Source organism: Lactuca saligna, chromosome 3 (genome assembly GCF_052625555.1).
Source record: "Lactuca saligna cultivar CGN05327 chromosome 3, ASM5262555v1, whole genome shotgun sequence".
NCBI lineage: Eukaryota > Viridiplantae > Streptophyta > Magnoliopsida > Asterales > Asteraceae > Lactuca > Lactuca saligna.
Genome location: NC_136419.1, coordinates 115,628,933 through 115,642,087, shown reverse-complemented (window position 1 = coordinate 115,642,087; position 13,155 = coordinate 115,628,933).

The window sequence follows — 13,155 nt, the reverse complement described above, 5'->3', positions numbered from 1 at the left end:
TTAGTTTATTTTGATTATTATAATTAAATTGATTTATAAACTACAGGTAGTTGTTAATGTGGTATGTTTGGCTGTTTGTTGATGAAAATATATATTGTGTTTCAGTTGCATTTTATTTAGTTCCATTAAATTTGTAAATGTTAATAGCAACTTACTTTTGATTTGTTCCCGGTTAAACAACATACATTAAAATTTACTCGAAATGGCAAGCTACTTTGAAATTATGTTGTCGTAATGACTAAAAGCTAATTTACATAATGTGTATGTATTATAATTATACATATGTTCATGATATGAAATTCATTAGTGTGTCTACTGTGTTAAATATATGTTTATGGCATGTATGTTTGTGTCATTTTTTAGGTATATAATTTTTTTAAAAACAAAGTACTTTCGTTTTAGTTTGTTTCCTTAAAATCACTTTCACCAATCATATTTGACAATTTGTTATTGTTATTAGATATATGAAGCTTTTCTTTAAGTATGGTAAATTGTTAATCACGTATTCCAAAATGAAACTTATAGTTTTTTTGAATCAACTACTTTGTGACTATTTAGATTACCAGACAATCTTGACCAAATTATTTTGTTTTACTAAACTTCAACAACTTTCCTATCATGAATAAATTAACATTATTTAATTATCCTAACCATTTTAATTATTATTTATACATAATCATTATAAACATACCAATATACACCAACTATTATATATATATATATATATATATATATATATATATATATATATATATATATATATATATATATATATATGGTTTACAATTGTAGATAAATAATTTTTTTTTATCTTCACCGGTGTATTACACGGGTTATAACCTAGTAAAAAATATATATGTGTGAATGCTTGCTTTCTATATCGTTTCTATTGAACAATAAGTGAATCTTATTACTTATGTATATTTGATAATTTTTTTTTTGTTATTTCTTGATTTATAGAGATATGCGTGCAGTTTCGAACAAAATCCACCTCTTGGTCAAGTAAAGGACACTTCCATAGGTAAGAACAAAATCTACCTCTTGGTCAAGTAAATGACACTTTCATAGGTAAGAACTTAAAGTTTTGAGCAATGGGGCAATAAGTTTAAGCATATTTAGTTGAATAGGAAGTACCTTTTTGTTTGAATATTGAATTGTTATTATTTTTTGTAAGTTTTTTTTTTACCAAAATCCACTTCTTATTTTTGCAAAAGTCCACCTATTGTGTTGGGTAAGATAAATTCCTTCTCAAGTTAACGGAAAACTTAGAACAGTTTTATATGATAAATCAAACTTAATTTGATTTTTTTTTTTGTTAGGGGTGAATCCATAGTCCATATTGTGTGAGTTCTATATGTCTGTTAAGTGTATCATTAGAACAAAATGACTTATAAAATTCAAATATGAAAGAGTTTGTTACAAAATTTCATGCAACAATGGTTAGAAAGTTTAATATTATTACAGTTGAGTTCCTTATTGGTACAAGGTGATAAATGTATGCTAATGCCACCTGATGTATATCATTATGAGTATTTTTCACATAGTTTTCTAATTATTATTATGGGTATTTATTATTTTATATATCATATTTTAAATATGTTTTGGATTGATTAATGGTAGTATGGAAAAGAACCTCTACGGTAAAGTCCATCAGATAATTTGGAATCATTCTTGCAACTTTGATGAAGTCTTGCAAGGTTATGAATAACATCAAAAACTACAACTTATTTCTTTTTTTAAACTTTTTTTTTATTATAATGATACCAAAATGCAAAATTTCATTGATTTTCAAGAAGAGATAGAGGATTCATATAGTGCCAAATTTTAACAATAAAAACTTCTTAACCTGCTAATATTATCTTCTTTTAATTCATTATGATGCAATTTAGTTATAAGTATGTATTATATTTTTAATTGACAAGAAAAATATAGGGTGGCCAAAATATGCTTAATGAAAGTGGTTCTTAAATGATTATTAACCTTTAATTATTCTTATCTGATCTTATTTATATTATAACGTCACAAAAATCACCATAATTTTAAGCTTTTCAAAAAAAAAAAACCCATAATTGTAAAAAACGTTTACAAACCATTGTTTTAAAAGTGTTTCTCAATATCAGAGTATCCCAAAATCATATGACCATGAAACAGGAGGATGTGTACGATAATGTCTTCACCTTTCCGCGATCATCAGAAGTACTTGAAACAATAAACTAAAACGATAAACCATAATCGTAAAAAACGTTTACAAACCATTGTTTCAAAAGTGTTTCTCAATATCAGAGTATCCCAAAATCATATGACCATGAAACAGGAGGATGTGTACGATCATACCTTTACCTTTCCGCGATCATCAGAAGTACCTAAAACAATAAACTAAAACGATAAGCCAAAACTTAGTGAGTTCCCCCAAAGTACCACAACATAAACACATATATAACAAATATAAACATGAATAAACGAGCCTTTAGCCTGACTGGATCGCCTCTCAAGGCCTACAATCTATCTGGACTGCTCCCAAGCCTTCAACATGACTGGACCACCTCGTAGGGCCTACAGCCTATCCGGGTCACTTGCCAGGCCTTTGGCCTGACTGGACTGCCAACTAGGGCATATAGCCTATCCATACCGCCCCGGGTATCTTGTCCTTCAGCACAAAGTAGGACCGCCTCAACCCAACTAGCCATAACATGTTGGCATATACATAACAAATAAACATATAACCAATCAAAAGACAACAGACAGATCTGCAGATCACTACTGAATGCTAACATCCTATATATACTAGAATACTGATCTAATAGATCTCTACAACATAATCACGTACTATCATATAACAGGATATCCAATCCAATCGATCGGCCTTGGTGTCTTCGACCTACAAATACCGTGAGGAAGACTCACCTTTCAATCTGAATAATAGCTGATGAGGTCCCGACTACGAATCTCAGCTCTAACCATCACCTATCCATCCAAATGACCAATTCTCAAACATAATCCAAAATACCTAAAATACACCTAGGTCAAAATTGGTCAACATTGGTCAAGGTCAGCAAGTCAATGGAGTTAACATAGCCGAGTCAACTAAGCCTACTTGACTCAGGCCTCATACGCTAGTCGTACTCTAGAGGCAAGCAGGGCGTACAATTGTCCGAGGCATTAGAGCTATATCCGCATATGCGCAGCGTACCTTGCAATACGCCCAACATATGTAGCAACCCTCCTATTAGCCCATTCAACACTTATTTCTTTGACTTAATGCTTCCAATTACAGATCCAAGGCTAAAATATCCTCAAGAGTCATAAAGTTTCAAAATTTATGACTTTGCATGTCTATTAAGTGCTTAAAAACAACATTTTATGACTTAAGACCCCTTCTATAACATGCATGGAGCAAAACTAACCATCAAGACGACATTTTTATGACTTAAGACCCCTCCTAACGTCTGAAAGGATGACTTATTGGGTTAAGAACATGCCATGCTCAAGATCACCATATTTGGGACAAAAATGTGTCTTAAAGGAAGAAGTTTCAAGATCTACAAGATGGAGTGATCAAGATGCAAGCTTTTTACCTTCTTGAGGTTGCTATCAAGAAGGAAATCTCATATCCAAGATGCTTCCCAAACTCCAAGCTCTTCCAACCACTCTCTTCTTCTCCAAGAACACTTCTAAACATTCCGGAGGGCTCTAAAATTTACTCTTTAACTTAGGGTTTGCATGGGGTTGTTTCTCACAGAGGTGTTGGGTTATAAGCATTCTAACCCTCCTATGGTGTACATGCAACCCTAAATAGCTTGGATCTATGTTTTCTCTAATATACATGCAAATACTAATATTCCAAGGTATTACCCTATCTAGCATACAATCATGGATACTTGGGTAAAAATATAGATAGAATACATACCTCTTGTAGTGTAGCTTGACTCCATAGGGCTTGAGTGCCTAGTGCCTCAAATGTGACACCTCAAATGGCTCACACAACATCAAATGCTCTTGGAATAACTTAGAGAGAAATCCACACTTCATGAAATTGGCAAGCCCTTCTTTTACACACACTAGTGGACACTTTTGGTGAATAATATGATGCTTATATAGTGTGTTACAATTAGGGTTACACTATGTAAACCCTAATTGTCATGACCTTTCATTTCCATGACCCATGGGTTATGTAACCTCCATGGAGCATCCTATGGGTTTAACCCAACTTGGTTATCCATAGAGCTTTGGCCCACTGTATAAGTTATGGACGATTTACACAATCAACCCATATATTTAATTAGTCTCCTTTTGATCACATAATTTATTATAAATTATTTCTTAATCAATACTAATTAAATATTATTGTTCTTATTATTAATATATTAGAACTTATTATATATTAATAACCATAAGCTTCTTATTTCTCTCATTTAGTCTATCCAAGTGCATGATGCCATGCAACCCAAATGGATCATGTCGAGTCGGGTCAAGTACATACCAAATATAGTTATGGAGTTAGACACTAATCCAACAGTCTCCCACTTGGATAAGTCTAAAACTATTATTGCGTATGACTTCGAAACCCAACTAGCAATCGTAGCTCTCAAAATCTGCTGTCGAACTATGACCTTGTAACTGAACTCTAACCTTGTTAATGACTAGTCCATTAGATAAGGGATCATATATTCCTCCATTCTAGATATCATATGGACTAAGACATGGATTAATAATCATTCTCTCTGTCTATTTGTTGTTTCCTAATTTTCGATTTATGATGAGTGACTGATTGAACCAATCACACCAATCCTGACTTGGCCAAGCACTCACATGTGTCATCACTAAATCATCGAGGTGATGTGTTTTAGTCATATGAACATTCCTATGTCCACATACAAACCCTAATGCTTGGATTTAGGTTTCTCTAATTAAACATGCATTGATTCCAAGATTTCTAATGGATAATTAGGTATAAGAACAATACAAAACCAGAGTTAGAAGCTTACCTTGAAACACTTGTTTGATCTTCTTATTCTTGGAGCTTTAGAGTCACAATTGTCACTCCTCTAATGGCTTACAAACACCAACTAGCAAAGAGAATGATTTTAGAGAGAGGAGAGAGGAGGAAATCAGCCAGGGTTTCCTTGCTGTAGAAGAGGTGTCGATTTCCCTATCCCAAGGGGTCTATTTATACTTGTAAGGCTCCTAGGGTTTTACCCTTAAACCCCAATTGGATAACTTAGACTCTAAGTAATCCTAATCCTTTCCTTAGATATGCCTTGGACGATTTTGAGGCTTATCCTAGCCCTAGAAATCGTCCACCCTCTATCCTATAAGGATTTACAGCCCAAAGTGTAACTGTCAAACAATTGATAGTTTATACCCTCTTATTTAATTAATCTCTTTAAGTCACCAGATTAATACTAATTAATCTATGACTTATATTAATCAAATAACAATATTATTATTCCTTATATTATTCTCATAATATATTAATAATATCTATTCTCTCATAATAAATCATCCTGCCAAGTTGCTATGGTGAAGGCAACCCAAAAGGACCATGCACAATCGGGTCAAATACTTGCCTAATATAGTTGCAGCCTTAGACACTATTCCAATAGTCTCCCACTTGGATAAGTCTAGTAACTATATGCACAAGTACAATCTGATTTGCAATCGCAGCTCTCAAAGATGCTATCAAACTCTGATCTAATCAATCTTGTCCTTTAGATAAGGGATCGTACAGTCCTATGTTAGATATCATGCTGATAAGTCGATGGAATGATTAGTCTAGCATTTGGTTTCTCGATCTCCGATTTATTTGACATAGAACTTAATCGAACACATCAATTCATTTCTGACCGGTCCTGGCCCATAAGTCAAATCAAATCATCGAGCGGCCGAGATATCGCTTTTTCCTTCTTAGGATAAAAGTTACAGATAAACTTCGACTTATATGCATTTACTTATTCATTAATCAACTATACACAACAATGCGTTTTATAACATCGAGTTACCAATGCGTTTTCGCATTATCAATGTATGATTAATTAACAAATAACAAACCATATATCTAGGTTTTAAGATTATATGATATTATCGTCTTGCAATCACCCTTTTTATCACATTCTATAAGGTGATTCCAGCAAGCGCGGGTTTGTTCCAATGCTCAAAACAGGTTCATAAGCACTCATGAACGTTGCAACAATCTTTTGCTATGTCTAATACCATTTAGACAATCTACACACCTATTCATGACAATCTTCATTCATATCTACTTCCGACATATGAACGATTGTGGACAATTTGAATAAATCGATTATTCTTAATAAAATCAATTATTCTGGAAGTCAAAACATGCAAAGTGAAACAATAGTTAAACAATCAACATAAGACAGTAACATTACTTATAAATAAAACTCCTTTATTTAATCATCAAATGTTAATTACATTTATCTATTACACGTTTCTAATACTATTTTATCTATGATAGTATCATCCTTCAGCCCAATACTCCTAGCATGCTGCAAGTGCTTAACCCTACTCAGTCCCTTCGTAAGCGGATCTGCTGGGTTTTATTCTGATGATATCCTCTTCACTACGAGTTGTCCTTCTTCTACGCGATGTCTAATAAAGTGATATTTTCTATCGATATGTCGTGATCTACCATGATCTCTTGGTTCCTTGGTCAAGGCAACCGCTCCTTCATTATCACAGAAAATCTCCATGGGCTCCTTTATGGAAGCTACAACTCCAAGATCACCAATGAAGTTCTTCAGCCATATTGCGTCTTTCGACGCTTCGCTCGCTGCAATGTACTCTGATTCGCACGTTTAATCAGCTACGGGTTCCTGCTTGGAACTTTTCCAAGTCACTGCTCCTCCATTCAGGGTAAAGACCCAGCCCGACTGCGAATGGTAGTTGTCCCTATTAGTCTGAAAGCTGGCGTCGCTATACCTTCGCACCTTCAAGTCATCACTTCCTCCGAGGATTAAGAACCATTCCTTCATCCTCCGAAGGTACTTAAGGATATTCTTCACCGCAATCCAATGGGCTCTGCCAGGGTTCTCTTGATATCTACTAACCATGCTCAAAGCAAAGGCTACATCAGGGCGAGTACAAGTCATAGCGTACATGATTGAGCCAAATGCGGAAGCGTATGGAACTCGACTCATTTCAGCTATCTCAGCTTCGGTACTCGGACTTTGAGTCTTACTCAACTTGGCATTACTTTGTATCGGCAATTCTCCCTTCTTCGAGTTCTCCATACTAAAACGTTTTAGTACCTTCTCTACGTAAGTGTTTTGACTAAGTCCTATTAGTCTCTTACTTCTTTCTCTTACGATCCTTATTCCCAAAATATAGGAAGCCTCTTCGAGGTCCTTCATAACGAAGCACTTCCCGAGCCAAGACTTAACCTCCTGCAGAGTCGGGACGTCGTTTCGTATGAGTAATATGTCATCAACATATAGAACGAGGAAGCTTACTGTACTCCCACTGGCTTTGACATATACACATGACTCATCTTCGCTTCGTACAAATCCAAACTCTTTGACTTTCTCATCGAAGCAAAGATTCCATCTGCGAGATGCTTGCTTGAGTCCATAAATGGACTTCTCGAGCTTACACACTCTATTCGGATGCTTCGGATCCACAAACCCCTCTGGCTGAGCCATGTAAACATCCTCAGCTAATTTCCCGTTAAGGAAAGTGGTCTTGACATCCATTTGCCAAATGTCATAATCATGAAATGCGGCAATTGCTAGCATCACTCTAATAGACTTTATCTTCGCAACTGGTGAGAAGGTCTCATCATAGTCAACTCCGGGAGTTTGAGTAAAGCCCTTTGCAACCAATCGCGCCTTATACATGTGTACTTTTCCATCCACGTCAGTATTCTTCTTGAAGATCCATTTGCACCCAACAGTCTTACGTCCGGGTACATTATCAACCAAATTCCAAACTTGGTTATCATACATGGATTGGATCTCGCTATCGATTGCCTCTTTCCATTTTTCAGACTCCGGGCCTGCCATGTCTTCCTTATAGCTATTAAGTTCATCAAGGTTTATTAGTGTACTATCACTAATATACGTGTCCCCTTCGGTAGTAATACGAAAACCATACAACTGGGGTTGAACTCTAACTCTTTCGGAACGTCTAAGAGGTAATGATATGTCAATCGGTTCAACCGGAGTTTCCTCCTCAGGTTGAGTACCAGCGGTAGAGGATCCTTCATCTATCGACTCTTGAATCTCTTCAAGCTCGATTTGCCTCCCACTGTCTCCTTGGCCTATGAGTTCTTTCTCTCGGAAAATTCCTCTCCTCGCAACAAAGACATCATTGTCCTTTGGTCTATAGAAGAGATATCCAAAGGATTTCTGCGGGTAGCCGATGAAAATACATCGCTCACTACGAGGTTCGAGCTTGTCGTGAGTATCTCGTCTTACGAAAGCCTCGCAACCCCAAACCTTGATATGTGCTAACGAAGGAGCTTTCCTTGTCCACATCTCGTGAGGTGTTTTGGCAACCTTCTTAGTAGGGACTCGGTTAAGGATATGGGCGGCAGTCTGTAAGGCATACCCCCCAAAAGAGATAGATAGCGAAGCACGACTCATCATAGAGCGAACCATGTCCAACAAGGTTCGATTACGCCTTTTTGCCACACCATTCAATTGCGGTGTCCTAGGTGGCATCAATTGTGAAACTATTCCACACTCCTTGAGATAATCGTGGAATTCAAGACTTAGGTACTCTCCTCCTTGATCGGATCGAAGCATCTTGATCTTCCTGCCCAATTGATTCTCCATTTCATTCTTGAACTCTTTGAACTTTTCAAAAGTTTCTGACTTTTTCTTGATTAAGTAGATATACCCATATCTACTATAGTCATCGGTAAAAGTCACGTAGAAGCAGTTTCCATCCTTCGTGGTCGATCTAAACGGTCCACACACATCGGTATGTATGAGGTCCAATAGACCCTCACCCCTTTCGCACGTACCAGCGAAGGGTGACTTAGTCATCTTTCCAAGTAAACAAGACTCGCATGTGTCATCTTCCCTAAGGTCGAATGATTCCAACACTCCATCCTTTTGGAGTTGGGCTATGCGTTTCTTGTTGACATGTCCAAGATGACAATGCCATAAGGATGCCTTATCCATACTATTGGAAGAATCCATGCATAAAACATCATTTCCTAAGTTATCAACAATCATAACAGTTTCATAAATTCCATTACATGGTATATCTTCAAAATAAAAGACACCATTCAGATAAGCTAAAATAGAACCATTCTGATTATTAAAAGAAAACTAAAACCTTGTCTAAACGAACCATGAAATGAAATGATGTTTCTAGCCATTTCTGGTGAATAGCAACAATTGTTTAAATCTAAAGATAAACTATTCCTAAGCACTAAAGAATACACTCCAATCTTGGTCACAGGCGACGATCTTCTGTTCCCCATGATTAGATTTATTCTTCCATGCTCCACATCTCTATTTCTTCTTAGTCCCTACACATTAGAACAAATGTGGTAACCACAACCGGTATCAAGAACCCAAGAAATATCATGAGATGAATCGTTGTATTTAATTGTGTATATACCTGCGAAAGATGGCTTGATCTTTCCTTCCTTGATGGCTTGTAGGTACTCTGGGCAGCTTCTTTTCCGATGTCCTATCTTGTGGTAGTGGTGGCACTCTGTCTCCTTCGGGTTAGGGCAGAGCTTAGCAGGATCAATTTTGGTCCCACTAGAAGAGGCACCATCTCGGGCTTTAACCTTGCGATAGTTCTTAGATGTGGCCTTCCTCTTCTTTCCCTTTCCTTGTCCAATTTCCAAAACAAGAGCGACGGGCTAATTGGGAGTTGGTGCAACAGACTTGTCCTTGAAGTTGCTCTCAGCGACCCTGGAGTTTGCTTAGGGTGACCTCTTCTTTGTTCATGTGATAGGTCATCCTAAATTGATTGTAACTTGGAGGCAAAGAGTGAAGCACCATGTCGATCGCCAAGTCTTCCCCAAAGTCAACATTCAACTTGCGAAGACGGTCGACATACCTTTGCATCTTTTGCAGGTGCACGGTAAGAGACTCTCCATGACCCATCTTAGCGGAAATCATGTTAGTGAAAATCTCATAACGCTCTTGTCTCGTGTTTTGATGTTATCTCTCCAACAAGTCTTGGTGCATTTCGTACGGATACATGTCCTCGTAGGACTTTTGGAATTCGGAGTTCATAGTGGCGATCATGATGCAATGTACCTTCGTTGCATCACGCTCGTGAGTTTCAAAAGCGGTCATCTCGGCCAGAGTAGTGATTTCAGGATTGATTTTCTTGAGCTTCTCATCAAGGACATACTCCTTATCCTCATAGCGAGCAATCGTGCGAATGTATCCTATCCATTCGCTAAAGTTCGTTCCATCAAAGGTGACCTTTTGACAAAGGCTCATCAAAGTGAATGAACTCGCAGTAGCATTGTTAGCGTTCGACATCTACAAATAGAAAGGACAAAGATAGATTAGAATATGAATCCCTAATTATCACCCAATAAGAAAAATTAGGGAAAAGATCCAACAACAATATTTACACATTAGAAAAGGGATGTCATAATCTAATATGCAAACAATTTGAATGTAAGTGAATGACGATTCACTAATTCTCCACCATGAAAAACATAACCTTAAGTCCTAAATGTATTGAGAATTCCTAGGTTAGGATGAGATTCATTGAAACTTTTCAATGGCATGTTTAAATCTCGATATGCCCCTCTTGTTTGTGACTGGGATACCGAGGATCACAAAGTGGGTGTGAATTACCATGCAAATTCACATGGTGCCTTCATTGTAATGATCACCTATTCGATGTGCCGGTAAACCACACACGCTTCATCGAACTATGATAAACAATGAAACACCCTTTGCCACCTTCACTTAGAACCAATTAGTGTGCCGGTGAACCACACACGCTCCACTAACTTCTTAGTAAGGTGCAAAGTGTAATTTCATGGGATTGCATCAGTTCACTTTTCCTAAAGTAACTAAGATTGGGAAATTTTAAGAAAACATATAGTTACTTTTTATTTCATATTATACTTTTAATGAGAGGATGAGGTTTCCCTATCCTACCCGTTCGACTAACGACCCTCCACCGATCAAGCAAGCGGTGGGTGTGACCTTATACCCACCTTATAGACCGGCTTCGTGAATGAGGCCTACTAACGGTAAGACTAGCATTTAAGTTATACATATATAGATATTAATCTTGTAATATTGTATTAGTATAGGGTTGGATTTTAAACTTGTAAAATTCTAGGGTTTGAAATTTAAATTGTCTAAATTAAACTTTTAATCACAAAACATAAATTTCAAAACTTGAGGGCAAGTTTACATAAAGGATCAAATATCAAATAATTCAAATTAACAATTAATCACATAATTATCCATATTTGATTTATTTATGATTTCTTGAAAAATAATTTACCAATTTAATCAAAATAATTAATAATTATCATATAAGGAAATTAAATATTTTATTAATTGATAAATATCTTCAATTAGATCAAAAATATAGTCATATATATCATAAAATCGGATTTGGGTTGATCTAATATGATAAAGGTAAGTTTCCATGAGATAAATATGAAAAATCCCGATTTTGGCTCTTCCTGACGCTCGGACTCGCCGAGTACCCAATCTGGACTCGCCGAGTCAGGCCAACTCGTCGAGTCCACTATGGGACTCACCGAGTCCATGAATCAGAATCATAAAAATCGAATTTTGCAGGTAAGAATCAAGCAATCAAGCAACAATTTAATAGAAACCAATCTAGGCTCTGATACCACTGATGGGTTTTGGTCATATGAATATTCCTATGTGCACATACAAACCCTAATGCTTGGATCTAGGCTTCTCTAATTAAACATGCATTGATTCCAAGACTTCTAATGGCTAATTAGGTATAAGAACAATACAAAACCAGAGTTAGAAGCTTACCTTGAAACACTTGTTTGATCTTCTTATTCTTGGAGCTTTAGAGTCACAATTGTCACTCCTCTAATGGCTTACAAACACCAACTAGCAAAGAGAATGATTTGAGAGAGAGAGGAGAGAGGAGGAAATTAGCCAGGGTTTCCTTGCTGTAGTAGAGGTGTCGATTTCCCTATCCCAAGGGGTCTATTTTTACTTGTAAGGCTCCTAGGGTTTTACCCTTAAACCCCAATTGGATAACTTAGACTCTAAGTAAACCTAATCCTTTCCTTAGATATGCCTTGGACGATTTTGAGGCTTATCCTAGCCCTAGAAATCGTCCACCCTCTATCATATAAGGATATACAGCCCAAAGTGTAACTGTCAAACAATTGATAGTTTATACCCTCTTATTTAATTAATCTCTTTAAGTCACCGAATTAATACTAATTAATCTATGACTTATATTAATCAAATAACAATATTATTATTCCTTATATTATTCTCATAATATATTAATAATATATATTCTCTCATAATAAATCATCTTGCCAAGTTGCTATGGTGAAGGCAAACCAAAAGGACCATGCACAATCTGTAGCACCTGGTTTCCGGTATGTGAATTTTATTTGAGTATTTCCCTATTTTAGCCTTGGACTCGGCGAGTCATAAGGTCCGACTCGCCGAGTAGGGACGAGACTCAGGACACGTTTAAGTTGGCGACTCAGCGAGTCCATATCCCGGACTCGGCGAGTCACCGCTGCTGGATGAAACCCTAAATTTCAAGGGTTTGCACCCTATTTAAACCCTCATTCCGCCCCAAACTCGTCGCCATTCACCCCCAAAACTCCCAACATCGTTTATTCCCTTATTTCCTTGAGAGATTGAAGTGTTTTGGAGTGTTCTTGAAGATTTTGAGGAGAAAGAAGAGTAGATCAAGAAGAGGAGAAGGAGACCAGGCATCTTTGTGTCATCTCAACGTGTTCCTTGAGGTATAGCTCGTTTCCCCTCTGTTTTCAAGCTTGTAATTTCTTTTAGATTCATAGGAGTCCTTCTTGGGCTCTTCCCCAAGCTTGTTTGTGCTTTGTGGGTTGTAATAAGTTGTTAGCCTTTAGATCTAGGCATGATTTAGTCCCTGGAGCTTGGATCTAATGCCTTTATGGGGTCATATTGCATGAAAGCCCTAGATCTACCTCTTTGGTGCACTTTG